At 41.9% G+C, this 27,516-nt stretch overlaps 1 protein-coding gene across 1 annotated transcript in view; it reads right to left on the bottom strand.

Annotated features, from left to right (window-relative positions):
* The window catches only part of DST (dystonin), a 4,096,730-nt gene that overhangs the window by 3,555,089 nt on the left and 514,125 nt on the right, over positions 1 to 27,516 (bottom strand). The gene's annotated exons all lie outside the window — the stretch shown is intronic.

Here is a 27,516-nt window from a genome sequence, read left to right as displayed (position 1 = left end):
GGCACTGAAGCCTTTACAAGCCTAGCCCATAGGATTAACCTGGCATTGTGCCACCCGACCTTAGTTCCCAGTGCCTCTGTCAAGTAGAGCCACTGGAGTGATCCCCAGGGTGAATTTTCTATTTCCCATCCACTCATCAAGATTTCTGTTAAAGAGGGCCAGTGAGGTGCTCTGTTTGACATGTATGGGAAGTTTATTCCATAGCATGGGCAGTCTCTGGGGTATGAATCTGTCCCTCCAGCATGTTCTGTTGATTCTAGTAATGAAGTTGAGGTCTCTGGAGTGTGTGGTGCAGCAGAATTGGGATTTCTTTAGATGTAGCATTTCTAACAGAGCTGAGTCAGACATGCCTTTGTATGTCAAGCAGATATCGCGTCTAAGTAGGCGATATGACACAGAGAATAGTTGGCTTTTTTTGAGTCTGCCCATATAGGATAAGTGTTTAAGGCCTAGGATCCTCTTTGTGAGGTACTTTTGCAACCTTTCCAGTTGTTGCAGGTGTCTAGTGAGGTATATGCCAAACAGGGCATTGTACTCGATGACTGGCCTAATGAGGGAAGAGTACAGGGAGACAATGACCTCTTTCTTCCTGAATACAAAACCTTTAGTAATGAGTTGTGCCACATAAAAGGAATTTCTGACCACAGTGGCAATGTGGTAGTCAAAAGAGAGGTTGCTGTCAACCTGTGTTCCCAGATCTCTATAATGCCTTATGTGTTCAATGGACTACCATCGGTGTGCTAATTCATGGGAACTGTTTTTTTCCCAAAGGGGATGACAACACATTTTTTGGAATTGAGCTTAAGGCCATGATTCTGACACCAGTCATTGACCTCAGTGAAACCTTTCTGTAGGATGTCAACATCACTTGGGGAGTTAATAATGGCTCCCAACTTGCAATCATCTGTGAACTTTGTCAGCCAGAGTCCCTTCATTTTGGCCTGGACTTCTGAGCAGTAGACACCAAACAGGAGAGGACCCAGGACTGATCCCTGTGGGACTCCACTCATGACTGGTCTGCAGTCTGACCTGGAGTCAGCTACTTTCACACTGCGGGTTCTATCTGTGAGCCAGTTTGCAACCCAACTAGTGATATAGGGGTTGATGCCTAGCTTAGTGAGTTTTTCTATGATTCCTGAGTGGGAAATGGTATCAAGGGCCTTGGCCAGATCAAGGTAGGTTGTATGAACCACCTTGCCTTCATCCACATCTCTGCTGACTGACTCAAAGAAGTCAACCAAGTTGAGCAGACAGGATCTACCCTTCACAAAACCAAACTGTGTGGGATCCAGAGTTTGGAGATTCCCTATATCCTTGTTTATTAGGTCCATGATGATGCATTCTGTAGCTTTGCATATCAGACTTGTCAGGCTAATGGGTCAATAGTTCCCAGGGTCTGTAGTCGCTCCTCCTTTATGGAGAGGGATGACTGTAGCAGTGTGCCATTTGGTAGGGACAAAGCCTGAGGTGAGGCTGTGATTGAACAGGACACACAGGTGAGGTGTCAGTTCACTCTGTAGTTCATGTAGAACACAGCCAGGGATATTGTCAGGTCCCAAAGAAGCTGTATTCTTGGCCTTGGACAGTGCTGTTTTAACCTGTGCAGCAGTAATACTGGGTGCCTGGCAATTTACTGGTATTATGAGTGGCCCTTTGGGGGGGTAAAGTTGGCACTGAATCTGTCGGCCAGTATATTGGCAATATCTGTTGGCTTGGTATAGGAAGTACCATTGTGCAGTAGCTCATTGCAAATCTGGGTAGTTCCATGGAGATTATTTACATAACTATAGAAGGCCTTGTGGTTGTCTTTACAATCTGCTGCAATTCTGTTTTCATAGCTAGCTTTAGAAGATTGATGAGGGATCTCAACTTTTTGTTGAGGCTTAACAGGGAGTGTCCCAGTACTGGGACTTCACCTTATTCCACATCAGGTTGCTCCTTCTGTTGTAGAGTTTGTTTATGGCAGGGGACCACCAGATTGGCTTCCTTTATTTGGAGGAGAGCATCTTAGTTCTATTCGGTATGGCAAGGTCCATGCATTTGTGTACATGCTCATACAGTGCACTGGTGTATGATTTGGCAGCCATGCAGCTATATTCCATTGGCATGGGTGCCGAGAAGTTAGCAACCTCTGTTTTTAGGAACCCAAAGTGGGCTTTAGAGACGTTTTTCAGGGTGGTCACTTTTGCATAGGGGGTGGGTGGGAGGGATGTGTATTTCCAAGGTGATTAGTTTGTGGTCAGATCTAATCAGGGAGGAGTTGACTATTGGTGTATACCAACAGTTGCCCATTTTAGTAATGACCAGGTGAGGGTAAGAACGAGCTGGTCCAGTCCATTGGAATTAATGAATTCCAGGAAAAGTTGGGCAAGTGTATTGGTACATGAGTAGTTTTGCCAGTTAATGGAGGGGTAGTTGAAGTCGCCCAGTATGAGAGTGCTAGGTTGGACCCCAATATTATCCAGAGTGCTTAGGAATGTGGAGTGTGAGTCTTGGGACATGGCTGGGGACCAATAACAGGCTACAACCTAAATCGCTGTCTTACCCAATGTTAGCTGCACCTGAAGTTTCTCTAATTCGTTATGTTGGGCTACCGGTCTGGAGGTGTGAGCATCCTTTATGAATATGGAAACACCACCGCATTTGGAGCTTCGCTCCAAGTTCTGGGGCCGAAAGGTGTGGAATGAGTTAAAGCCTGGTAGTGCAGGGGTGCTTTCTGCTGCCTTGAACCAGGTCTCTGTTACAACACAAATGTCAATGTTTTCCATTTTAAGGAGTGCTTCGAGCGAGTGCATTTTGAGATTTAGACTTCTAGCATTGAATTGCATGACCCTCAGATTGCATTTGTTTGCAGTTGTTACGGTGGTAATTTGGTCTTTGGAACACTGCCTAAAAAAGACACTATGGGGTGGAAAGAGCCTTGGCCAGTATCTGGAAGCCCAGGGGTGACAAATGCAGGCCATCTCTGGTAAAGCATCGAGGTCGGTCGGTCATGTCATCCCAGGCAGACAGATACTAGATCCCCTTAGAATGACACCAGAAACTTGAAATCAATTATTTTCTGCTTGTACTGTGGTATCATTCTGAGTGATGGTAGAATGCTGCTCAGGGCTAGGGTCATACCTGCCTGGGCTGCATAATCCGAGAACTCCTCCATGTTTCTTCATGTAATCCAGGGAGGTACGTCTCAGGTCATTCACACCTACATGTACAATGACAGAGTCATATTTGTACCTGTTGTTAAGAGACTTGAGTGCTTGTGTTATGTGGCAGATCCTGCCACCTGGCAGGCAGCTGACTGTTACTTTCTCCTTATTCAACCTAGTGAGTGGGACTTCAGTGTGCTTCACTATCAAGTCACCTATGACTAGCATGCTGGGCATGCTGTTTTTCCTTAGGAGCTTTTGATGAGTGGCATACTGTTTAGGAGAGTTATGTGTCTCGTGATTAGAGTTGAGTTGTGGTGGTCAAGTGCATTTCTGCCTTGGAGGTCTCTGCTGTTTGGGTAGATTTTTATTGAGAGCCTCTGTGAAGGTGGGTGTGTGGTTTGTGTTTTTATGTGAAGGCAGTGCTGGTGTGAGTTCTGGAGGGCTATGTGTTCCATGTAGTGTGATGCAAGTGCTGACCATCTCCTCTTGACCAGCTATTCCAGTCTTGACTGGAGAATGCATGGCTTCCAATTTGGATATATAAGTGCATCTCTCGCAAGTCTGAGTGTTGGGAGGTAAGAGGAGAGGGTTGTCGCTGTAGATGAGGCAGTTGCTACATAGGCTTAGGATGCCCAAGTTCACTAGGTTAATAGGAGAAAACACAGGGAACTGACCTTTAGACATGCCTGGTGGGGTGGGCATTAATAATAAGTGCTGGAGCTGTTTTCTTGTAGAATGTTTAGTGCTGGTAGCACTTTGTGTGCTACAGTAATTGCTACAAGAAGTCTGGTAAAGTTAAAAAAATATTCAGGGTGCAGATTCTTGTGTAATATTTGTCATGATCTAAAGTAGCTTAGATTTCTACAGTAAAATGTGGCAAAAATATAGTTAACAGTTAAAATAGTCAGACTCTTGATGGAGACATACAGAGATTGACTGTGTAACCATTCTGTACAAATATGTGAGTAGAGATAGTTATCAAAACAGTCACAGAGGCATTAAGCATGATTGTTTGAGCAGTTAAGAGGATAGTACAGTACAAGGACAGTCCACTGCTTAATCCAAACTAATGCTCTTGCCATAAATTGAATAACTGACTTTCTGATTTAAATGAATGGTGCATAGAAGTATGATATTATTAGCAAACTATTCATGGTGGAAAATAACTGTAATAAAAGAGTGTCTGGAGGATTAGCGTTACACTACAAGTTCCAAAATTTAAGTCACAAAATGCAGAGAGTGTTATGCTGGATACAGATGATATTCAGAGAGACTATGCTAATCTGTTGGTCAGGGTAACTGCTGTCTGAATTTCACATAACAGTTTCACCTGAGGTAGTATAGCTAAATAAACTTGGAGTAAACCCCTATGTCATCCACCAGATTGCCAACTGGATCATAGACAGGTTGCAGAAAATCAAAATAGGAGAAGTTTCTTCCACAAAGAGATCATCACGAGTGGAGTTGTACATGTGGATGTGAATGACCTGAGACGTACCTTCCTGGACTACATGAAATGAGACACGGAGGAGCTCTCAGATTATGTAGCCCAGGTGGGTATGACCCTAGCCCTGAGCAGCATCCTACCATCAACCATAATGATACCATAGTACAAGCAGAAAATGATTGACTTCAACAATTGGCTAAGTTTCTTGTGTCATTCTAAGGGGATCCAGTATCTATCTGCCTGGGATGACATGATTGACAGACCTCGACGCTTTGCCAGAGATGGCCTGCATCTGTCACTCCTGGGTGTCCAGATATTAGCCAAAGCTCTTGCCACCCCTATAGTGCCTTTTTTAGGTGGTGTTCCAAAGAACAAATTACCACCATAACAGGTACAAACAAATGCAATCTGAGGGTCATGCTGCTCAACCCTAGAAGTCAAAATGCACTCACTCCAAGCTCTCCTCAAAATGGAGAACATAGACATTTGTACTGTAACAGAGACCTGGTTTAGAGCAGCAGAAAGCACCCCTGCACTACCAGGCTATAACTCATTCCACACCTTTTGGCCCCAGAATTTGGACTGAAGCTCCAAAGGCGATGGTTTTTCCATATTCATAAAGGATGCACACACCAACAGACTGGTAGCCCAACATAACGCATCAGAGATACTTCAGGTGCAACTAACATTGGGTAAGAGAGCTATTTTGGTCGTAGCCTGCTATAGGTCCTCAACATTGTCCCAAGACTCACATTTCACATTCCTAAGCACCCTGGAGAATATTAGGGTCCAACTCAATACTCTCATACTGGGCAACTTCAACTACCCCTCCATTAACTGGGAAAACTACTCATGCACCAATACACTTGCCCAACGTTTCCTGTAATTCATTAATTCCAATGCCCTGGACCAGCTCATTCTTACCACCACTGAAGATAGCAACATCCTTGACCTGGTCATTACTAACAAGGGCAACCGTTACTCTACACCAATAGTCAACTCCTCTCTGGTTAGATCTGACCACAAATGAATCACCTTGGAAATACACATTAGTCCCACTAACCCCACCACTCCACCACCCCACAAAGGTAACCACCATGAAAAACTTCTCCAAAGCTAACTTTGGGCTCCTAAAAACAGAGGTGGCTAACTTCATGGCACCCATGCAAATGGAGAATAGTTGCATGACCACCAAATCATACACCAATGCACTGTACAAACACGTATACAAATGCATGGATCTCGCCATACCCAATAGAACCAAGACACTATCCTCCAAAAAAGGAAGCCAATCAGGTGGTCCCCTGCCATTATCAAACTATACAACAGAAGGAGGAAACTGATACAGAATAAGGTGAAGTCCCAAAACTGGAAAAAACTCCCTTATCAGCCTCAACAAAAAGTTGAGATCCCTAAGCTAGCTATGAAAACAGGATTGCAGCAGATAGTAAAGACAACCCCAAGGCCTTCTACAGTTATGTAAAGAATCTCCACGGTAATACCTAGATTTTCTGTGAGCTACTGCACAATGGTACCTCCTATACCGAGCCAACAGATAGTTCCAATATACTGGCCAACAGATTCAGTGCCAACTTCACCCCTCCCCCCCAAAGGGCCAATCCCAATACAAGTAGATTGCCAGGCACCCAGTATTACTGCTGCACAGGTTAAAACAGCACTATCCAAGGCCAAGAATACAGCTTCTATGGGACCTGACAATAACCCTGGCTGTGTTCTACATGAAATACAGATTCAACTGGCACCTCACCTGTGTGCACTGTTCAACCACAGCCTCACCTCAGGCTTTGTCCCTACTAAAAGGCACACTACTACAGTCATCCCTCTCCAAAAAGAAGGAGCGATTACAGACCTTGGGAACTATCGCCCCATTAGCCTGATGAGTCTGATATGCAAAGCTATGGAACTCATCATCATGGACCTAATAAACAAGGATATAGGGAATCTACAAACTCTGGATCCCACACAGTTTGGTTTTGTGAAGGGTAGATCATGCCTGCTCAACCTGGTCGACTTCTTTGAGTCAGTTACCAGAGCTATGGATGAAGGCAAGGTGGTTCATACAGCCTACCTTGATCTGGTCAAGGCCTCTGACACCATTCCCCACTCAGGAATCATAGAAAAGCTCTCTAAGCTAGGCATCAACCCGTCTATCACTAGGTGGGGTGCAAACTGGCTCACAGATAGAACCCACAATGTGAAAGTAGCTGATTCCAAGTCAGACTGCTGACCAGTCATGAGTGGAGTCCCACAGGGATCAGTCATGGGTCCTCTCCTGTTTGGTATCTACTTCTCTGAAGTCCAGGCCAACACGAAGGGACTCTGGCTGACAAAGTTCACAGACGATTGTAAATTGGAAGCTATTATTAACTTCCCAAGTGATGTTGACATCCTACAGAAAGGCATCACTGACACCAATGACTGGTGTCAGAACCATGGCCTTAAGCTCAATGCCAAAAAATGTGCCATCATCCCCTTTGGGAAAAACCCGGTTCCCATGAATTACCACATCGATGGTAGTCCACTGAACACAGAAGGCATGATAGAGATCTGGGAACACAGGTTGACAGCAACCTCTCTTTTGACCACCACACTGCCACTGTGGTCAGAAAGTCCTTCTATGTGGCACATCTCATTACTAAGGGTTTTGCATCCATCTACTCTTCCCTCATTAGGCCAATCATTGAGTATAATGCCCCATTTGGCATGTACCTCACTAGACACCTCCAACAACTGGAGAGGCCACAAAAGTATCTCACAAAGAGGATCTTAGGCCTTAAACACTTGTCCTATATGGACAGACTCAAAAAACTCCAATTATTCTCTGTATCATATTGCCTACTTAGAGACAATCTCTGCTTGACTTACTAAGCCATGTCTGACCCAGCTCTGTTTGAAATGCTACATCTAAGGAAATCCCAATCCTCCACACCACATGCTCCAGAGACCTCACCCTCATTACCACAATCAACAGAACATGCTAGAGGGACAGGTTCATAAGCCAGAGACTGCCCATGCTATGGAATAGACTTCCCTTACATGTCAAACAGAGCACCTCACTGGCCCCCTTCAATAGAAATCTTGGCGAGTGGATGGGAAATAGAAAATTCACCCCGGAGATCATTCCAGTAGCTCTACTCGACAGAGGCACTGGGAACTAAGGTCGGGTGGCACAATGCCAGGGTAATCCTATGGACTAGGCTTGTAAAGGCTACAGGGCCATTAGCCTAGTACACACCTGTGAACCTATGAACTCCGGCTTCAGTGAAACTATGGAACAACATGCATTCCTTACATTTGTATATACAATCCAGTCACCCTTGACCAAGAGATTTGTGTTTATACCCAGAATACAACAGTAACATCCATTTAGACTTGTACATTTTATGGTACACTGTACTGTTCTGCAATATAAAAGTAGTCTCAACCATTAAATTGTGTTCTGGACCAGTATCTAGATTAAACACAGTTCCTTTTCCTTTAATCCACAGCATTTCTGACCAAAATCATTTTACATCATTAACCGCTTAGACTAAGCACAATCACTCTCACAATCGCTGTATGCACTGTCGCTGTCTAAAGCTTATGCTGTACTGAGTGAATGCAGGTCCACAGTAAAAACAAACATTTCCAGTTTACACTGCTGTTTTACTTCTAAAATAACATCTTTTTACAGCACTTGTTTCCATTTTCCGTTTCCTAATATCTCTAATGAAATATTTACTATTACAGGCCTTGCAAGTTTGAGCAAATGTTTTACAGTGTGCCTCTTCATGTCTGTAGCCACACCATTTACAGTGGGTGCTGCCTCTATCTACCCCTTTGTTTTACAGTGCGTCTCTTCATGCCTGTAGCCACACCAGTAAAAGTGGGTGCTGCCTCTATCTACTCTTTTGTGTTACAGTGTGCCTCTTCATGTCTGTAGCCACACCATTTACAGTGGGTGCTGCCTCTATCTACTCCTTTGTGTTACAGTGTGCCTCTTCATGTCTGCAGCCACACCATTTACAGTGGGTGCTGCCACTATCTACTCCTTTGTGTTACAGTGTGCCTCTTCATGTCTGCAGCCACACCATTTACAGTGGGTGCTGCCTCTATCTACTCCTTTGTTTTACAGTGCGCCTCTTTACGCCTGTAGCCACACCAGTAACAGTGGGTGCTGCCTCTATCTACTCTTTTGTGTTACAGTGTGCCTCTTCATGTCTGTAGCTACACCATTTACAGTGGGTGCTGCCTCTATCTACTCCTTTGTGTTACAGTGTGCCTCTTCATGTCTGCAGCTACACCATTTACAGTGGGTGCTGCCTCTATCTACTCCTTTGTTTTACAGTGTGCCTCTTCATGTCTGCAGCCACACCATTTACAGTGGGTGCTGCCTCTATCTACTCCTTTGTTTTACAGTGCGCCTCTTCATGCCTGTAGCCACACCAGTAACAGTGGGTGCTGCCTCTATCTACTCTTTTGTGTTACAGTGTGCCTCTTCATGTCTGTAGCTACACCATTTACAGTGGGTGCTGCCTCTATCTACTCCTTTGTGTTACAGTGTGCCTCTTCATGTCTGCAGCCACACCATTTACAGTGGGTGCTGCCTCTATCTACTCCTTTGTTTTACAGTGTGCCTCTTCATGTCTGCAGCCACACCATTTACAGTGGGTGCTGCCTCTATCTACTCCTTTGTTTTACAGTGTTCCTCTTCATGTCTGTAGCCACACCATTTACAGTGGGTGCTGCCTCTATCTACTCCTTTGTTTTACAGTGTGCCTCTTCATGTCTGTAGCCACACCATTTACAGTGGGTGCTGCCTCTATCTACTCCTTTGTTTTACAGTGTGCCTCTTCATGTCTGCAGCCACACCATTTACAGTGGGTGCTGCCTCTATCTACTCCTTTGTGTTACAGTGTGCCTCTTCATGTCTGCAGCCACACCATTTACAGTGAGTGCTGCCTCTATCTACTCCTCTGTTTTACAGTGTGCCTCTTCATGTCTGCAGCCACACCATTTACAGTGGGTGCTGCCACTATCTACTCCTTTGTTTTACAGTGTGCCTCTTCATGTCTGTAGCCACACCAGTAACAGTGGGTGCTGCCTCTATCTACTCCTTCGTTTTACAGTGTGCCTCTTCATGTCTGCAGCCACACCATTTACAGTGGGTGCTGCCTCTATCTACTCCTTTGTGTTACAGTGTGCCTCTTCATATCTGTAGCCACACCATTTGCAGTGGGTGCTGCCTCTATCTACTCCTTTATTTTACAGTGTGCCTCTTCATGTCTGCAGCCACACCATTTACAGTGGGTGCTGCCTCTATCTACTCCTTTGTTTTACAGTGTGCCTCTTCATGTCTGTAGCCACACCATTTACAGTGGGTGCTGCCTCTATCTACACCTTTGTTTTACAGAGTGCCTCTTCATGTCTGTAGCCACACCATTTACAGTGGGTGCTGTCTCTATCTACTCCTTTGTTTTCCAGTGTGCCTCTTCATATCTGCAGCCACACCATTTACAGTGGGTGCTGCCTCTATCTACTCCTTTGTATTACAGTGTGCCTCTTCATGTCTGCAGCCACACCATTTACAGTGGGTGCTGCCTCTATCTACTCCTTTGTTTTACAGTGTGCCTCTTCATGCCTGTAGCCACACCATTTACAGTGGGTGCTGCCTCTATATACTCCTTTGTTTTACAGTGTGCTTCTTCATGCCTGTAGCCACACCATTTACAGTGGGTGCTGCCTCTATGTACTCCTTTGTTTTACAGTGTGCCTCTTCATGTCTGTAGCCACACCATTTACAGTGGGTGCTGCCTCTATCTACTCCTTTGTTTTACAGTGTGCCTCTTCATGCCTGTAGCCACACCATTTACAGTGGATGTTGCCTCTATCTATTCCTTTGTGTTACAGTGTGCCTCTTCATGTCTGTAGCCACACCAGTTACAGTGGGTGCTGCCTCTATCTACTCCTTTATTTTACAGTGTGCCTCTTCATGTCTGTAGCCACACCAGTTACAGTGGGTGCTGCCTCTATCTACTCCTTTGTTTTACAGTGTGCCTCTTCATGTCTGTAGTCACACCAGTAACAGTGGGTGCTGCCTCTAGCTACTCCTTTGTGTTACAGTGTGCCTCTTCATGTCTGTAGCCACACCATTTGCAGTGGGTGCTGCCTCTATCTACGCCTTTGTTTTACAGTGTGCCTCTTCATGTCTGCAGCCACACCATTTACAGTGGGTGTTGCCTCTATATACTCCTTTGTTTTACAGTGTGCCTCTTCATGTCTGTAGCCACACCAGTAACAGTGGGTGCTGCCTCTATCTACTCCTTTGTGTTATAGTGTGCCTCTTCATGTCTGTAGCCACACCATTTACAGTGGATGCTGCCTCTATCTACTCCTTTGTTTTACAGTGTGCCTCTTCATGTCTGTAGCCACACCAGTAACAATGGGTGCTGCCTCTATCTACTCCTTTGTTTTACAGTGTGCCTCTTCATGTCTGTAGTCACACCAGTAACAGTGGGTGCTGCCTCTATCTACTCCTTTGTTTTACAGAGTGCCTCTTCATGCCTGTAGCCACACCATTTACAGTGGGTGCTGCCTCTATATACTCCTTTGTTTTACAGTGTGCCTCTTCATGTCTGTAGCCACACCATTTACAGTGGGTGCTGCCTCTATCTACTCCTTTGTGTTACAGTGTGCCTCTTCATGTCTGTAGCCACACCATTTACAGTGGGTGCTGCCTCTATCTACTCCTTTGTGTTACAGTGTGCCTCTTCATGTCTGTAGCCACACCATTTACAGTGGATGCTGCCTCTATCTACTCCTTTGTGTTACAGTGTGCCTCTTCATGTCTGTAGCCACACCATTTACAGTGGGTGCTGCCTCTATCTACTCCTTTGTGTTACAGTGTGCCTCTTCATGTCTGTAGCTACACCAGTAACAGTGGGTGCTGCTTCTATCTACTCCTTTGTGTTACAGTGTACCTCTTCATATCTGTAGCCACTCCATTTACAGTGGGTGCTGCCTCTATCTACTCCTTTGTGTTACAGTGTGCCTCTTCATGTCTGCAGCCACACCATTTACAGTGGGTGCTGCCTCTATCTACTCCTTTGTGTTACAGTGTGCCTCTTCATGTCTGCAGCCACACCATTTACAGTGGGTGCTGCCTCTATCTACTCCTTTGTATTACAGTGTGCCTCTTCATGTCTGTAGCCACACCATTTACAGTTGGTGCTGCCTCTATCTACTCCTTTGTTTTACAGTGTGCCTCTTCATGTCTGTAGCCACAACATTTACAGTGGGTGCTGCCTCTATCTACTCCTTTGTTACCAGGTGCCATCTTGGCTGTCATGCATATCTACATTTTCATTTTTTATTTCTATTAGTTTTAATAGATTTAGGTTTTATTTTGCACATTTTATGACTAACAGACTTCGTTTTGTAGATACATGACTCTTTACATCATGCTTTTAAGCTGACTGTTAGTTCTTTTACTCTACATAGATCAGTGATCGATGTTCCTACGTCAAGCCAATATCCCTTATTAATATTACCCTTTGGATGATCATTTCTGTCTCTACAAACAATTCTGTCCCTAATTAATCAGCCAAGTAGTAAAACTCATAGTTATGTGATCTATGATTATGTTCAGTCATATAAGCATCTACTTGTCTCCTACACCACTTTGTTTTTAATGAAAAACAGATGCCTCACTTATGGAAGACTTCTTTGGAATACCGTATGCCTGGATTTTTTCTATAAAATAGTCTTGCCTTTCTATTCTTTTTGAAAGGTAGATGTTAAATACACTGATAGTGTCCTCACCTGTTACATGAAAGCATATTATACATTGTATGTTTTTCCAAGTTTGTCCACAAGTGCACATTGTAATTCTTTTCAGGGATCTCAGCAAGCCCATGAGCAGCAAGACAGCTCAAAATGTTGTATCCACACCAAGAAACTGGTGATTGTATCACTGTCATCTTGAGAAAAAACTGAAGAAATGAAGCAAAATATGTTGGCAGTTCAATGCATTACAAAACCAAAATTCTTAAGTTTGCTTTATGAAAATGAACTAATTTTAACAAGAAATATTTGAAATTGCAAAAAATGTGACAGAGTACTCAGTTTGACTGCTGACTTGCTATTCCTTTGGTGCAACTGTTGATGATCCAAATAGAAAGCAGTTATATCACAAAGAATTAAGACAATAAGATGTTAATAAGCAGCTTCCTGTAGCCTAGGGTTTGACTCCCTAAGCCTGCATTTGCCTACTGCATGACTGAACAAGTCACTTACCCAGATAGTGCTCTGAGGCAGTTGGGAAGATGGGCTAGGTTTTTCAAAGGTCTCCTAGAATGCATGCATAGTAATCATCTATGAACCTATATAGCAAGACGGAGAAGCAGCAAGTTCAAAAAATATTGAGAAAGTCGCCAAAAGCAACTTTCAATGTCAAAACAGAATTATTTCTGCCAACACATCATTATCTGTGTATTGTGTATAAAGAATATACATTACAAAGATATAACCAAAGTACAAGCTACGCAGACACCCAGCTGCTTATACTTCAAAGCTTTACGTAAAACTGACATCACCCCAGCTGTTTTACCCTATGCACATACTTCTTATACACGTACTTCTGAATGGAACAAAACACGGAGTGTCTCAACTTTCTTTTTGATTTACATATTTGTCTCACACAATTTTTGAGATGCCATTTTTAAGTGCCCACGATGTCCAGCCATGCTGCCTTTAATTATGGCTTCTAGCAGTAGGCCCATCTCTGGTTATTCATACACAAAGTATAAGGACTAAAAACTGCCACGGAAATTTAAGGCTAAGCTTCTTAATCTCCTCACAGATCAATAGCCTAGTAAACACCCACACACCTGTGAATCTACAACCTCAGGTGAGACCCCAGGCCACCTGTATGCTAAGCAGTCTCTTGTTTTTATGACAAGGTTTTTTGAAAGTTATTTGTTGTGTATGTTAGCAGTTTTGAGATTCTGCCACGTTTTTTTACTTTACCTGTATATCATCATACTGGCCTATGTTTAGGAATGTGGAAATTAACAGTTTCATACAGCTCATTGACAACATCCTTAGCAAACCTATTTAGGTCACTAAAAATAGTATCCTAAAGTATGTTATTCATTTCTCATAGTTTCCACTGGGAAAGTGTAGGAAGGATAATTTATTTATAACTAAGTCTGATTTTCTTGTTAGTTTGAAGACGTCAGTATTATAATCTCTGATAATAACAGAGTTTAGCCACGGATTGGGGGCAGAAAAAAAAACTAGATTTGTAAGTATGGAAGTTAAGATACTGCCATTCCAAGTTTGGAGCAAATGTTATAACACCTAACTGTTTTGATTAGCAAAGTCAATTAATATTTAGACATATTTATTTGACATTGGCTAGTTTATCCAGACAGTATCTGAGTAGTTGAAATTCCCACTAAGGACTGTATCATCATACATTTTTACATCCCAGACTTTATTCTTTTTATTTTGCATTATTATTATTATTATTATTATTATTATTATTATTATTTTTCCCCTTTCTTATCCTGCCCTTTAGCCAGGAATCCTCATGCTCTGTAGGGGACATAGACTGTATATAGTAGATTCTTACAGTATATTCATTACCACTAATATTAATAACTGAACACTCAGTTTCTAGGCTTCTGGGTTTTAGGTGTCATTGTACAAGGAGGAGGTGGGATTACATCAAGGATCAGCTCTGAGTCCTTTCTTATTTGCAGTGGTGATGGACAGGTTGACAGATGAGATCAGACAGGAGGACCCGTGGACTATGATGTTTGCAGATGACATTGTGATCTGCAGTGAGAGTAGGAATCAGGTTGAGGAGTGGTGAGGATGCAGGGAGTAGAGTTGGTAAAGGTGGACGAGTTTAAGTACTTGGGATCAACAGTTCAGAGTAATGGTGAATGTGGAAGAGAGGTGAAGAAGAGAGTACAGGCAGGGTGGAATATGTGGAGAAGAGTGTCAGGAGTGATTTGTGACAGACGGGTACCAGTAAGAGTGAAAGGGAAGGTCTACAAGAGGATAGTGAGACCAGCTATGTTATATGGGTTGGAGACAGTGGCATTGACAAAAAGGCAGGAGCCAGAGCTGGATGTGGCAGAGTTAAAGATGTTAAGATTTGCACTCGGTGTGACTAGGATGGATAGGATTAGGAATCAGTATATTAGAAGGTCAGCTCATGTTGGACAGTTTGGAGACAAAGCAAGAGAGACGAGATTGCGTTGGTTTGGACATGTGCTGAGGAGGGATGATGGGTATATTGGGAGAAAGATGCTAAGGATGGAGCTGCCAGGTAAGAGGAAAAGAGGAAGGCCTAAGATAAGGTATATGGACGTGGTGAGAGAGGACATGCAGGCGGTTGGTGTGACAGAGCAAGATGCAGAGGATAGGAAGAAATGGAAAGAGATGATCCGCTGTGGCGAACCCTAACGGGAAAAGCCGAAAGATGATGATGATCCCTTTACATCTGCAACAATTAAATAATACATAACCCCAGAATTTCTAAAATGTATTTTGGATGTTTAAACTATATTTCTTTAATGGCACAGCTATCAATATCCTTTAAGCAAAGGAAGGATTCTAAATCAAAGAGTTTATTGCTAACCCTTCTGCATCTTGCATTTAGCAAACTTGCCTTCACCTCTCATTTGTTTATATCCTGCATGGTTTTCATATTTTCTTTCTATCTGAAGAGATATAAAAAGGCACATTAAGAATAATATGAAAAATCATATTCACTATATTAAATGATATCTAACAAAAAGTTTAATGAAGTACTTATAATATTTAGAAATACATTTCTGGATAACTATGTAATCAATATGCCTCCCTTACAAATGCTCAACTGGAGTGTGATTACCTCACAGAATATTGATCATACATGAGTGAATCCTCCAAAATGCAGTTTGCATTAGGAGAAATTATTCACAAAATATTCACAAAAAAGCAGCATTTTTGAAAGGAAGCAAGCCCCTCTGCATCACTTTATGTGGGGACTGCAGACTGCTCTGTCAGTGATACTGGGTGAGCGAATTGGCGTAACTAAGGAAATGATTTTTCTGAGCTATGACATAGAATCGGAATTTCCTAGACATACTAAGGCCTTGCTGAGCCTAATTATGGTGGCTGCCAAAAAGCAATTACTAGAAAATAGAAATCAAAGTCTAAACCAACTGTACTAGAAGTAGTGAATATAGTTACAGAGATAAAACAACTGGGAATGGGATCTTTAGAAAAGGTTAGGAGCAAATTGCATAGAAAAAAATGAGACTTGTGGCAATGACACATGCAGAGTAATGTTTTGGGGGAGGAATAAGGAATGAAATTTAAAAGAAGACAGGATTTGAATGAGCTATGTGATGTCTGACTGACAATGAATGGATAGATTATAAGTGCTGTACAATGTTTGCAAGCAAAACTATGTTAATACGGTTTGTTTTCATTTATATAAATGTATGATTGCGTATGTCTAAATCACCTACAGCCATATTTTACACTGTTGAGTGGATAGCCTTGCCAGTGTGAGCAGTATGTGATCCATGTTCTCCTATCTTGAGGATAATGCGCACCACAGTAGATGCCCAAAGTGGTTGGTCTGTATAACTCTTCCCCCTATAGTCTGTGCTGCTGCCCACAGCTCCATTCATGGGTGAGTTTTGAGATAGAAAACTCAGCATGTTTTTCAGATGTGGGAGAAACCCCACAGAGACACAGGGAGAACATGCAAACTCCAACAGGCATTAGTCAGAGGTCAGGATCAAACCTTGTACCTTGTACATGGGAGGTGGAGACCTTAACTATTATGCCAACTGGTCTGTGGGAGAGTTGAAGAAATGAGGACATAAGAGCAGAAGCCAAAATAGCTCTAATAGCAGAAAAGATCAAAGAGAACAAATTAGGGTGGTTTGGGCACGTGTAGAAAAGCAGGAGACAATCTGGTGAAGATGATTTGGGACTGACAGGAAGAAGGTAAAAGAAAACAGGGACATCCAGCAAAGAGGTAGGTGGACTGGGGTCTATATTACCTTATCAAATGATAAAAAGAGCTAATGCTCTTTCATCGAACCAGAAAGGTTGAAACCCCTAAACAGCGAAGACACAGACCATCAATTTTTTTCCCAGGGGAAAAAAATTGGTGGGCCATCTTCGGGACCATTTCCTGCACTATGGTGCAATCTCAGAGTTGGTATATTTAAGTAGGGGGTGTGTGGGGGGAGAAGCCCCCCACTTCATTTTATGTTTGAAAATTTTTTTTTGCAGAGCAGCAATTTTTTTTCCCTGGGAAAAAGTCACTGTTCCGTGTCTTCACTCTTTAGTGCTTTTGACCTTTTCGGTTCGATGAAAGAGAATTCGCTCTTTTCATCATTCGATAAGGTAATATAGACTCAATGGATTGTGAAAGAAGATCTGCAACAGTCAGGCATGAGTGTTGAAGAAGGTAGGAGTGTGGCACTGAATCGAGAGAGATGGTGACAGTTAACACAATACCCCAACCCCATGTAGAAAAATGGGAAAAAGGGGGATGATGATGATGACTGGCTATGCCATAAATGATAATTTAATGAAGATGTTTCTTGATTAAAAAAAAAACAGTGGAATGGATCAAAAGATAATTTGAATAAATTGATAAACAATGCAAGACATATATATATATATATATATATATATATATATATATATATATATATGTGTGTGTGTGTGTGTGTGTGTGTGTCTGTGTGTGTGTGTGTGTATTACTAACACAATACAATCTGTTGGCATAAACACTATTCATTACAGAAAAGTATGCTCTAGGTGAGTTTAAATAAAATCAGAAGAGTACAGCAGAGGGTGCCATCAGAAAGGTAAGAATTTAAAAGGTTTTGTTATAGGTCAACATGCAGTGACTAGAGACTATAACACTGGTAAAGACTCATATTGCTGAAAGAAATGGACTAGAGAGGTATACACTGGAAATGAGCCATGGTATATGAGGGAGATATGCAAACAAGTTATAATCTGTACAAAAAGGAAAAATGGCCAACAGGAAGTAGACAAGTCAATGCACTGTGAAGAACCACCTGCTCAGCACAATGACCACACAGAACTGGTCAGTGCCTTGACCCCAGCAGCCAGTCTTTGCTGGAACCCATCTTATCTTTTCCAAATTCTGCCTAGAACTGACACTGTGGAAGGATTGGTGACCACACTTTCAAAGAGATGACCAAGGGTAATACCAAGTGTAAAATTATTTACCAGATCATGAAGTATATGCACTTACAGATTAAGATGGCTGACAATATTCCTACACCATGACAAATAGCATACTTGGCCAAAGAAAATTATCACTTTATTAGGGTTCAACCAAACACCCTAATAATGGGCGACTTCAACTACCCCACCATTAACTGGGAAAACTACTCATGTACTAACTCCTTAGCGCAACGCTTTCTGGAATTCATAAACTCCAATGCCCTAGATCAACTTATCCACACCCCCACCAGGGGCAACAATATCCTAGACCTAGTCATTACCAACATGAGTGACTGGTGTTCCACACCTGAAGTCAACTCCTCGTTGGTCCGATCCGACCATAAGCTAATCACCCTCGATATCCACATCCCATCCCCACCCCCCCATTAAGGAAACCACAGTAAGAAATTTCTCCAAAGCCAACTTCATGCTTCTTAAGACAGAAGTAGTGAACTTCATGACACCCATGCAGATGGACAATACAGTTACAACTGCTGAATCCTACACAAATGCGCTCTATAAGCACCTACATGAGTGCATGGATCATGCTATCCCAAACAGAACCAAGATGCTAACCTCCAAAAAAAGGAAGCCAATCTGGTGGTCCCCTGCCATAAACAAACTGTACAACAGAAGGAAGAAACTGTTGCAAAAGAGAGTAAAATCCCATGAGTGGAGGAGCTCCCTAGTCAGCCTCAGTAAGAAGCTGAGATCCCTTATAAGATCCTCCAAAGCTAGCTACGAAAATAAAATTGCCACTAATTCCAAGGACAACCACAAAGCATTCTATAGCTATGTCAAGAATCTCAATGGCAACACCCAGATCTGCTCTGAGTTACAGCACAAAGGCATGAAAATTACAGAACCAACTGATATTGCCAACATCCTGGCAGATAGGTTCAGTGCTAACTTTACCCACCCCCCCTCACCCCCTAAAGGGCCCATATCTATACAGGAAGAATGCAGAGTCCCTGTAATCACAACTACGCAGGTGAAAGCTGCACTCTCTAAAGCCAAAAACACAGCATCCATGAGACCGGACAACATCCCAGGCTGCGTTTTACACGAACTTCAGAATGAACTGGCTCCCCACTTAAGCACCATGTTCAATAATAGCCTCGCATCAGGCTTTGTGCCCACTGAATGGCGCACAGCAACAGTTATCCCACTCCACAAAGGGGGAGGCACCACTAACCCCGGGAACTATAGACCTATTAGCCTGACGAGCCTAGTCTGCAAAGCCATGGAACGTATCATCATGGAACTCATAAACAAAGACATTGGTAACCTCCAAACTCTGGATCCTACCCAGTTCGGGTTTTTGAAAGGCAGATGATGCCTCCTGAACCTGATCGACTTCTTTGAGGCAGTCACCAAAGCCGTAGATGAGGGTAAAGTGGTTCACACAGCCTATCTTGACCTCGCTAAGGCTTTCGACACCATCCCCCATTCTGGAATTATAGCTAAACTCAATAAACTAGGCATAAATCCCTACGTCACAAGATGGGTTGCCAACTGGCTCACTGACAGAACCCACACTGTAAAAGTTGCAGACTCCAAATCTGACCTCAAACCAGTGACAAGTGGAGTACCACAGGGTTCCGTCCTGGGACCGCTCCTGTTTGGTATCTACTTCTCTGAAGTACAGGCTAACACAGAAGGCCTCTGGCTAATGAAGTTCACAGATGACTAGGAGCCATAGTCAAGTCCCCAAGTGATGTGAACATCCTACAGAAGGGCCTCTCTGAGACAGATGCCTGGTGTCAGAGCCATGGCCTCAAGCTCAATGCCAAAAAGTGCAGTGTCATCCCCTTTGGTAAAAACTCTGTACCCATGAACTACCACATAGGCAGCAATCTACTTAACACCGAATGCGTGATAAGAGACCTTGGGACCCAGGTGGACAGTAGTCTCTCCTTTGATAGTCACATCACCACAGTAGTCAGGAAGCCCTTCTACGTGGCACACCTCATCATAAAAGGGTTCTCGTCCAGGAAAAAAGAGGTCATCGTTACCTTCTACTCATCACTCATTAGACCCATTATAGAGTACAACGCCCCTTTTGGAATGTACATCACAAGACATCTGCAGCAGCTGGAAAGGCCACAGAAGTACCTCACAAAGAGGATTACTGGACTCAAACAAATACCCTACACTAACCGCCTCTAAAAACTCCAGCTTTACTCCATAGCATATCCCCTACTCAGAGGTGATTTCTGCCTAACATATAAAGCTATGTCAAACCCAGCGCTGTTGGACATGCTACACCTAAAGAAATCCCAATCCCTCCGAGCTACATGCTCTAGGGACCTAAACCTTGTCACCACAATAAACAGGACATGCTGGAGGGATAGATTTCTATCTCAGAGACTTCCCATACTCTGGAACAGGCTACCCATCTATGTCAAGCAAAGTTCTTCATTAGCACTCTTCAAGAAAAATCTTGATGAGTGGATGGGAAATAGGAAATACACCCCGGGGATCACTTCTGTGTCTCTGCTCATCAGTGGCACAGGAAAATAACTTTCTTGGGTGGTGTAAGCCAGGGAACCTTGTTGGCTAGGCTTGCATAGGCCCTTGGGCCGATAGCCTAGTACCTACCTATGAACCTATGAACCTATGAACTTTTGAGGGAAGGTGGTCAACTATACTTATAGCCTAAGAGAGGTGAGCAATAAGCTCATTTACTCCACAGCAAAAGATGACCAAAGTTCATGCGCAGCTAATGTGCCAGTGGACTAGTACCACCCTTCAAACCAACGATACACCTGGCAAGCATTATTGTAGGGCCACATCACCATTACATTGAATACCAAAATGTGGTCTGTCCTTCGCTGAAGCAATTGAGGGCCAAGTTGCAGGAAGTTTGCAAATGCTATTAAAACAATGATGAATCTGCACTTATTAGAAATGAGCTCTATACAGCATATCCATAATTAGTATATATAACAAAGTAGAATCAAACAGAAAATAAAAATGAAGGTTCAGGGGCATTGGTACATAAGTCAATAATGCTAAACCTGGATAAATGATTAATGCCAAATAATGTTGTAATGTAAGGATGACAGTATAGAAGGCAATAGGGCCAAATACTGGTTGATAGCGACATTTGAAGGATTACTATGAAACACGATGTTAAGTGCTGCAACAAATGTGAATGTCACAGGTACAGAAATAAAAGGAATATCAATTAGTGAGAAACAATTTTATCTTTTTGAAACTGACATTTCTGCAGAGCATAGATCATTTCCACAAAGTGACCAAGCCCATGGATATACTCAGAAATTAATTCTGTTGTAATTCACTAATAATTGTCAGAGCATATCTTATAGTAGAAGTAAGCAGCTCACATATGATACACCAAAACTGTAAATATGCATTACAGATGGTTCTGAAAATGAACAAAGCTAATTTTTTTATGCTGAGGTAATGTTCATGATCTGTCCCTGATGTTCAAGCTATTTCAAAACTATTACAAAATAATGTGAGAACTGACAGGAATTTTGCTTGCCAAATCCTTCAACTCATACTACTTTTTGTGTATTATTATGTGATGTTCCAAAATACATGCAAAAATTATTCCTCTTATCACAATCACAAAGTAAACAAGACAACTGGAAACTAGCCATCTAAAACAACAGATGTGCACAATGAACTATAAACTATATTCACACAGAAGAAAGGTTATAAAGTTCAGAGCAAGCAAGCCAAACCAGGATATTCAAAAGCAATGGATTCTACAATTCGTGTAACAGCTACGAAGCAATTAAGTAAAAAGGAATCATACGAAGAAAAAAAACCCCCTAAACAGCAACAATAAAAGTCTTAAAATATGTCTGCATGCTGAAAAGAGCAATAATCTTCGTACAGAATACAGCTATATCCAAGGAAAATATGAATCTACTGAAAAGAATTATACCTGATAGCCAAACAGTAAGAAATGCACGCTCGCGTGTGAGTGTGCATGTGCCTCTCTGTGTGTCTGTATGCATATGCATATTTGTCCATGAGAATGATGAAACAGACATATTCCCTAAACTCAGTGTATGTTGCCAGCAATTCCTAAAGGAAAAACAGGAAAAAAGTCTGACTGAGTTATCTTTGAAAAGGCTGAAGAAAATGAAAGTTTAACTTCATTTTTTTAAATCTAAGGGCTGAAAAATAATTATCTTATAATATTACAAGGCTTGTTATTGGATAATTATTCAGGTACTATGTTACAACTCAAGAAAGTATGTGGGTCACAATTTTATTTCAAAAGAAGACTATAATTAAGCAGTATGAATCTTAGTTTTGTAATGTTTTTGGCCAAGGACTGATTGGAATTGCTAATAAATCATATGTATACAGACAGGCTTTGAATGAGAGAGAAAAATATTTACTGTCTTGGATAAAGGGTTAGTCAAACTAAAAAAGAGATAGTCCAGCCCTTTTTATAACAGTAAACCTCAAATGTTTTGTATCTGCAGGTGCAGAATGAAGAGTAGTGTTATATGCAACATGAACACATACCATGCAGCCATTACACTGTGATGTTTTATCTGTTTTATCAGACCCGCGGTGGTGGTGTTGCGGTAGCGTTGTCGCCTCACAGTAAGCCGCTGTCCGGTTCAATTCTCAGCTAGAGCGTCTTCTGCGTGGAGACATGCGTGAATGGGCATACCTTCTTGAAGGTTGTGCATCAGGGCTGGTAATTCGGCAAGTAAAACTCAACTACCAATCATTAGCAGACTGGAGTTCCACTGTGGCGACCCCTAACCAGGAAAAGCCAAAAGACACAATGTATTTATTTATTTATTTATTTATTTATTTATTGGATAACTTGATAAATGGATTGTTCCACATGAGTCCTGCTGGGCCATGGCCTGAGATAATTTTCTTGGGTGGCGAAAGCCAGGGTACCTTTGGCTAGGCTTATATAGGCCCTAGGGCCAATAGTTTAGTACCTACCTATGAACCTATGAACCTAGGAAATGGGGAAGTAAATCTACAAGTAAGTGAAATGAAGCTCAAGTGTAAATGGAGCACAAATAGAGGAACGGAAAGAAAACCTTGGTCTTTCCCAAATTCTCTTCACAGATCACTCTGTGCTTCCCTGCACATATGCACAAACTACTGTAATCTCTTCTCTTTGAGCTACTCTGCAACTGCAGCTACTTTGTCTTCTGCTCTGAGGTCATTATATCTTCATCTATCCTACAGTGTACATCCTACCACCCATCTCAGACATGTCACCTCCATCACCTCTAGCTTTTTCAATTGCTCTTCCTTCACTGCCCAGGTTTCTCTACCGTACAGAAGTACTGGTCACACCACTGTTTTGTGTGCCTTTCTTTTCAGCTTCTTTGGCATTCTTCTGTCACACTCTACCCCTATCAGTCTGTGAAATATGGCTGCAGTCCCCCTGATTAAAGCTCTGGCCTTCTCATTAAGATTACCATTCTTCTAAAACTGCTTCTGTTCTTGATTCCACTAAACATTCTACCAGTGCTGGTCTTTTGCTTAGGATACTTTCTCTTTGCCTATACCCTGATAGCAGTCCTTAATAGGGAAGGCAAGCGCTAGCCTGCAGTCTCAATGAATTCTTGGCCTCTTCCCATTCTACTACCTTTCCCTCTCTAATTATTTGCGTCCAATACCTTGGTTCCTTTGTCAGTTTTCTCCATTAAATTCCAGCCCCTTTCTGCCAATTCTCTGTACCCCTAATTGCTGCCATCCTTTTCGGAATAATTTCCTTTCTCCATTCCCATGTTGGCTTAGTTCTTAGACTATTTCTACCACTTTATGAACATAATATTCTGTATGGTTACTGTTATTTTCCTTAAGGATCTGGATCCAAAAAGTCTCTCCTTATTTCTTCATCTTCTCCCCAGATTCATCATCATCTCTTTCCACTTTGAATTATAACTTTCTGCTTGTGTTATGTAAATGAGCCTTAACTCTGTAGCTCTGAAATAGCCCTTCAAATCGGGTAATCCTAAACTGGCCTGCTCTATTGGAAGAATCGGCATATCCCACTTGACTCTTGCATTCTTCCCTTCCCAGATAAAATCCTGCAGCTCTTCGTTATTTGCTATCCATAACTTTTACTCTGGTTGATAAAAACATGCCTGACCTGTGTATAAAACTAAAGGGACTAAAAACACTTTCACTGCTTGTATCTTGCTATCCATATCCAGAAAACAGAGCTTCCAATTTTATAATTTTTGTATTATCTTTTGTTTAGTCTTTTCCCACATATCCTTAGCTGCCATAATAGCGTTGTTTTTAATCCATACTCCTAATCATTTCATTTTATCATGTCCCCACATATATGGGTAATGCTGAACCAGTTTGTGCGGGGGTACATATTTTATAGCCTTTGTTTTATTTTCATTCATTTTGTATCCCAAAAAGACTTGAAACTGTCTCAGAATATTCCACAACACTGAAATGTTTTTTCTAGTTTTATCAGTTACAAAATAATATCATCTGCAAATAAAGCCAGCTTTTCTTGATTACCATACCAATTATAGCCTTGAATTTCTGAGTCTCTTATTTTCATTGCCAGTGGTTCTAATTATATGGTATTTGTTTGAATGGTGAGTGACTCCAGTGGGTTTAAGCAGGTGTTATAGGCTCTGTGGGCCATGGAGAGGACCCTGCTTGTAAAGATATGGTATGGGAATTTACCTATGGTAATTTGAATGTGGAGAAGCTCAAGCTTGCCATCATGTCTGACCAGCCTTGAGGTATGATTGTTTTTGATGTAACTCGATACACCTTCACCCTTAGTCCCTGCATGTGCAGTAGCTGGTCTAAAGTGTGGAAGGTATTATAGCCCTGCACTGCGGGATGCTCTCCGTGGCTTTAAACCATGTCTTGATAACTGCATAAACATCTGCATTCTCCAAGGTGAGGAGAGCTTGTAGGGAGTGGAAGTTATTGTTTAGACTCCTGCCACTCAGCAGTAACACCTATAGATATTTTCAGAGGTGTAGCTGGTTCATCTAGCACCCTATACCAGTCCCACAAAGTAATGCTCCACCCACCTCAGCTCTTCAAACAAAAAAAAAAAATGCTGTGATCAGGTACATGGGGCTCATGTAATGCAGGATCCAGTCAGGTCCCATTTCTGCCCCAGATCCTCCACCTTCCTCACATTTTATTAAAAAAACAGAAAGAAAGAAAATCTTTTTTGCTTGTAAACTGTATCAGACTGCAGTTGCTACAGCTTATACCCTGCATGGAGCACTACAGCACTCAGGTTTTAGTTTTTAAATAAGAAACATTTTTTACTTTTAAACTGTAGCAAACTGTACAGTTAAGATCAAGCATGGAGCCCTACATAGCTCAGGTTTGAGTGCAAATGGAATACTCTCTTTCAAAAGCCAGTATTTTCTAAACAGCAATCAGGATTGGCTGACCATGCCCACCTAACACTTTGTGCCTGGGGCAATTGCCCCTTTCACCCCACCCTAGCTAGGCTTCTGGATTTTCTAGGCCTAGTTATATGTTAGAAGGTTTGTAAATTTGGCACTATGGGGGTGGACAATGTTTTTGCCAATATTTAAAAGCCTAGAGAGGGCAGGCGCAGACCATTCCTGGCAAAGCAGTATGGTCTGTTGACCATTCCCTCCCTTAGAGTGAAACCAAAAGCTAAGCCAATGTCACTCATCTTTTGCTGATGGTGTGGTTTCATAATTGGAGAAGGAAGAATGATGCTTATGGGACACATAATCCTAGAGTTATTTCATGTCTCTCTTCATAATAATTTAAGGAGGTACATTTCAGGTGATTTACACTCACATGGACTATGACAGGGTCACACTGGTAGCTCCAATCCAATGACCTGAGTGCATGTGTGGTTTAGCAGATCCTAGCCCCTGACAGGCAGCTGACCATCACTTTCTTCTTGTTTGTCCTGGTGTGGGACACCTGTGTGTCTTACAATGGAGTCTCCTATGACCAAAATATTAGGTTGTGTGGGAGCATACCTTGTAGGCGTAGAAGTTGAGACACCATGGGATGTGGCATTGTGTCTTTATAAGCCACACAGTATTTCTTCTTAGCCTGCTGCATTCCACCAGCAACATTTTATGTACCTTATTTCCACATGTGGCTCAGACTCCAATCTTTTCAAAGGTCTTCAAATGCTATTTTTAGATGCTGCTATTTTACTTCGGCCCCACCTTTTTCCTCTTCTAGCAGAAGGGCTTGACCCCTGAGTATTTCCATTTGCTTCCATTTTAGTCTATTTCTAGTTCTTTAGCCTGGTCTCGGTTGACCATAGAGCCTTCTCTGACCACTGCTTGCAGCTAATTGTGGCAACCAGTGGTATATTCTGTGAGATAATGTTTCACTGGTGATGATTTTGCAGTCTCTGATTCTAGCCTAATGCCCTTTCCTTACCATGGCAAAATCTACCCGAGTTGTGTATCGACATGTTATATTGCATCTTTTGGCTGCCTCTCTTGCTGAACTATATACGTTAGCCATCATTAAGCTGGAAGTCTAGAGTGACCTCTCATTCTTTATTCCTGTCATCCCACCTATGTGGACCTAGGCAGTCCTCATATCCTGTTTGAGCAGTTGTATGCCTATAACTTAACAGAAAGAAGACTACAATGGAATACATAATAAAAAAGACTTTCAGAAATGTTTACATTATTGAAAGATTCAAGAACCATGATTTTGGGGCATGTACAACTGATTCAGAAAATCAGATGCATATGATTTTGAGACAGCAGTGTATACAAATTTTTCAGCTGCAATAACTATGACATTTCTTAACAAACAGGTAGACCTTTTTGAACTAGCTGAATACAATTTAGAGTAATGCAAAGATAATACAAAGATAATATTCATTCACCATCAGATGACTAGAATGTAGTCTTAAACACCAAGTTTAATGGACTGAATTTCAATAGTTTAGCAGCTGAATCTGGATGATATATCTGATGAGCTTGATTCAGACTATGCCTTATGCAACCTGTACCACAGATAATATACCACTAGGAATCGACTATGCTTTTTATTTGGTGGTAAACCTTTTTTATTTCATGTAATGACTGAGAATTTTAATCTAGCTATGCATGAGATTAATATTCATCCAAGGGCTTTTATAGAGTATTTATCTGTTCATTTATATTTCTGAGTAGGAGTGAAGGACCCATAATTAGGGGGGGGGGGTGAAAATTAATGCCAATATATTATCTAAAAGATCATACAAAATATAGAAAAAAAACTTTCAAATTCCTCCATAACTGAATCACTAGATATCATATTCAGTGCCACATCTCTCTCTATGTTTATCTCTCTCACTCTTCATATATATATATATATATATATATATATATATATATATATATATATATACTACTTTTGATCGACAGCACATTTGATCAAAACTCATTTGATCCCCCTCCCCAAAGTCATGCGACCCTGGAGTTGATATATAAAGGTAGGGGGGATGTGGGGGACATTTTCTTTTATTTTCTTCTTTAACTCCAGGGTCGCACGACTTTGGGGAGGGGGACAAATCCCTGTTAATTGCCATGAATACTGGTTTTCTATCAAATGTGCTGTCGATCAAATGAGTTTTGATCAAATGTGCTGTCGATCAAAAGTAGGAGATCCATATATATATATATATATATATAT

Source organism: Protopterus annectens, chromosome 2.part1 (assembly GCF_019279795.1).
Source record: "Protopterus annectens isolate FY-2018-M chromosome 2.part1, PAN1.0, whole genome shotgun sequence".
In the NCBI taxonomy this organism is placed as follows: domain Eukaryota; kingdom Metazoa; phylum Chordata; order Ceratodontiformes; family Protopteridae; genus Protopterus; species Protopterus annectens.
Note: the sequence above shows the minus strand (reverse complement) of the source record. Positions and strands in the feature narration are given on the sequence as shown.